Below are 4,367 nucleotides of genomic sequence, written 5' to 3' on the forward strand. Positions count from 1 at the left end.
TTTTTAGTCATTAGGCAATTTTATCTGAAGAGTGTCACACCATGTGTGTGGTACGAAACTAAGTAGTAATAAAATGTCTAATCAAAGCTACTGTTGAACCTCGCTTTTTATTCATTTATATATATATATATATATATATATATATATACATACAGGGTTTAAGCTGGCCAAAAATAAGATTTTGCAATTTGGCTAATTTGGTATGAAAATAATTAGCCAAACAGAAATAGCTTCAATTCCATTAGCTTTTTGGCTAATTTTGAATGAAAATATTTAGCAAAATTCAGCTTTTATTAGGATTTGGCTATTTGGCTAATGACAGCTTAAACACTGTACATATATGGTACATGTACATGTGTATGCTGTAGATATATTCATATGCATGCAGTATATTTCTTTTCCATTTGATTTCCTTTGCAGTTTTGGTGATATTTTTTTAGTTAAGTATTGATTGTTAATGTTAAGATTCTTTTCTCCCTTTTCTTTTGTGTATTTTGTAAGACCGCATCACTGACTGTGAGTGCCACCAATACAAACAGCCGGGGTCACGCCCCCTGCTGCTCCGACAATCTGAGCATTTTTAAGCTGTTTTAAAACGATTTCAGGGAGTGTTTGTTAATAATACTCATACATATGCAAAAATATTATTAATAAAGCCATGTACAATTTGTGTTTCAATGTAGGCCAATGTTTAATTTGAGCACCCAAACTATGTATACCTATACAAACATTTTATATTTTTAATAAAGCCAATTGCTTCTAATCATTAAATTTTCCCCTGAATTCATGATAATTTGTTATCTCTCATAGACTTGTGTTAAATGTGTGACAAATTTACGATCACGCATGTGTTTCAGCAAAATGCGTGTTTCATCCAAAATTTCTTTGAAATGCGGGGCCGTCCAGCACGATGCGAGGCGGTTGGTAACTAAGGAGATAAATTTGATTACCATATGAAGTATCTAAGTTTGGCATAATAAAGTGTACAATATGAAATATAGTTTAAATTTAAACTAATACATCATATTTTACCTTGCATGGACAGCTAGCTAGTGTGTCAAATAGAGCCTCATGCGCCACTGGTAACTAGGTAGTTCCCCAGTAGTAGCTGCCAGGTTACTGGAAATTTTAATTTCAAATTTTGGGAAAATGGTATTAAAGGAACCAAAAAAAAAATTGTAAATGATATCTATTCTTTTGCATTCTGTATTTACAAATATTGTATACTGAAGCAATAACTATGTATCAAATCTTCAATAACAATGTTCCATCATATCTTTCTAACCACTTTCAATTAAGAGAAAATAGTTATAATACCAGACTTGCCAATAGCATCAACTTTAACATTCCTAAAGTGAACACCGAGTGCAAGAAAAATAGCCTCTCATATCATGGTGCTATGCTTTGGAATGACCTTTCCGATGAACTTAAATGTTCTTCCATCCTCCATATTTTCAAGCAAAGTCTTCATAAACATTTTTGATTTTATCCATTGTCATCCCCGAAACTTAGAAATACCGGGTTGGTGTCCAGCGGGGGATAGTTTCACTGGTAGTTAAGATATTATGTTTTTGTTGTTTTCTTTAATTCATTTTGTTTTCAATAATTTTTTCTTTTCTAGTTATGTATTGCCTTGCACGGCCTTGATGAAAAACACCCATGGGTGATTCAAGTGTCTCCCTGTTTAAATAAAGTATATTGTAGGTCCTATTGGAGTAGAAACACTAGAATCAAATTTGAAATATATTCAGTGGCATAACGGCTATGAGCTCTCACTAGCTAAAGCCAGGGGCATCAAAGCATCAAAGGGCCCACCAAATTCAAATTATTTTTTTTGACAAACAAACCAAGGCCCTTTTCGAAGCCAAAGTCTGCCGAGTGAAAATAAACCATGAAAATAAACCATGAGCAAAAGCATTGACACATGAGTATGATAGATATGTTGTTGTCCATAAATATTTATTGATTTTAATTTGCTCATTTTGTTTGGTATTTATTGTTATATGTTTATTAGTGATATCATAGTAAAAATTAAATATGCTTTTTTAGGGACAAATCATGATACAACCTATAATTCGAATGTGTAAAAAGGCATTAAAATACGTCATAGAACACTAACAACACCAGATGGGCATTCGTGTCCCCCAGTGTCTTGGGGCCCTAAGACCCTAGCTCAGCGGCCTCCAGCCCCTTCGTTAAACCACTGAATAAATTTAGAGAAATTAAATCTAATTACAATGAATATGCATGTAATAATTTAACCAAGGCACCAATTGAATGGAATACTGAAAAAAAACAAAAACAAAAAAACCCCCAACTTTTTGTGTTTTAGGTACCTACAGTAATATTACACTTGACACTTGATAATTTCAGAATTGTACTATGTAATTAATATATTTTAGCATAATAATAATAATAATAATAATAAAAACTTTATTTAACTACGGAAACACTTGTACAATTGTGTTTTTCAACAAGGCCGTAAAGGCATTGTACAACTCAACAAAACAGAAATTAAAACAAAATGGTAAAAATAGACTAATTAAAAAAGGAAATCATATTAGAGCCTACTGAAAGAAACTTAACTACATTAACTAAACTGAATTATCTTAAATATATTTTACATCATTAATATAATACTTTCGATTGATTTTCATTTTCATTTTGAAATTGGAAATTGTATTTGAGTCATCACTAAGTTCATTCCACAATTTAGCACCTCTTTATGATAAGCTACTAATTATAAAAAGTGGATTTCTTTTTTTTTTCTTTGCTTGGAACTAGATATATAATGTTAAAAAAAGAAAAAAAAAATAGAATAAGCAAACATTCTAATGAAAGTGCATGAAGCAAACATTCTAATGAAAGTACTTGTTAGTACATAAATTAACTACAGGGTGTGCTTGCTTCGCTCGCTTAAACTCTACTATGTTAAATATCGCGATTAGACATGACAATATAGAACAATTATTCATTACCACTACTAAAAGAAGATTGGCCTAATTACAGATGGAAATACAAACATTCTCCTACACAACTTATGGATAAATATGGTGGTGAACATTATGCATTTACTGACCTGTATTCATATTTGTGTTATAATATGGTAGGGTATATGTTTAGGCAAGATAAATGAAGTAAGGCAATAGTTTATATGACCTAACTGCTTACTGTACATTTCTTTTAGAAAGGATAATAAATCGCTAACATGAAATAGAGGGCGTCCTTCACAAACAGTTTGAAATCAATTCAAATTCTAATAGGATGTCCCCTATCTCGTGGTAGTACTTTTTTTCATAGTGTGCATAACTCTATGGCAAACCTCTTGCAGTTCTGTACACTTTGATGAAATGTAAATTGAACAGGGGCGTATTCAGAAATTTTCAATCGGGGGCCTCCAATAACTAGTCCACATCCACCTTAGCCCCACCATGTTTGGCAAATTTTAAGAGAGGCCCCTCTAGACGCTCCGAAATGGCACTCTCCGATGGTAAAAATGCTTCTTCAAAGCAGTGTTCCTTGACAAAATCATTGACTTCCTCCCGATGGGAGCTATGTTTCCCTCACTTAAACACCCCTCCCCTCACAGGCGTTGCAAAGTTCTAATTAAGGACCTATAGTCTATTCTTTACTCGGAGTCGCAAAGCCTAACCCTAAACATATGGGTACAGGCATCGAAAAAGCCTTAAGGGTCGGTGGCCCTGGGAGTAAATTTTAAAAATAGGCCCCTCTAGACGCTTGGAAATGGCACTTTCAGATAGTAAAAATGCTTTTTCAAAGCAGGGTTCCTTGACAAAATCATTGACTTCCAATGGGAGCTATGCTTCCCTCACTTAGACAAGGACCTATAGTCTATTCTTTACTGGGAGTCTCAAAGTAACTTATGATTATGGCACATCTAGATCCCCTAGAAAATTTATGAAATTGTTGGAAAAAAAATTGGCGTCAGGGATATAGTGATGTGTTCATCATCAATCAATAGAAAAATCGAAATCAGTGTGGTAAAATAATCAAGCTCTCCTTTCACCACTGCTGGATCTGCCACTGAACTCAAGGGTACACTTCCTTTTTTCCTCTTTCCTTCCTTTAACTAAATTTTTTTTCCCCAATTTTTTTACTTTTCGGCGGGACTGACAGGGGCACGGGCCATGTGGGCCCCTGCTGGATCTGCCCCTGCTGAAAAGAAATAAGAAAGGGAAACAATAAAGGTGGGTGTCCCCACAAAAAGATAAATTTTTGTTTTATTGTGTAATTAAAAGTCCATTCATTGAATGATGACTGTTTCTTCCAACCTTGCTGAATATTTTTCCCAGTGCATGAAACAATATTTATTCATATACTACACAATAAGCAATTTAAATACTATA

This window comes from Anneissia japonica, unplaced genomic scaffold, assembly GCF_011630105.1.
Source record: "Anneissia japonica isolate Jap-2015-1 unplaced genomic scaffold, ASM1163010v1 scaffold288291_len444093_cov181, whole genome shotgun sequence".
Taxonomy (NCBI): Eukaryota; Metazoa; Echinodermata; class Crinoidea; order Comatulida; family Comatulidae; genus Anneissia; species Anneissia japonica.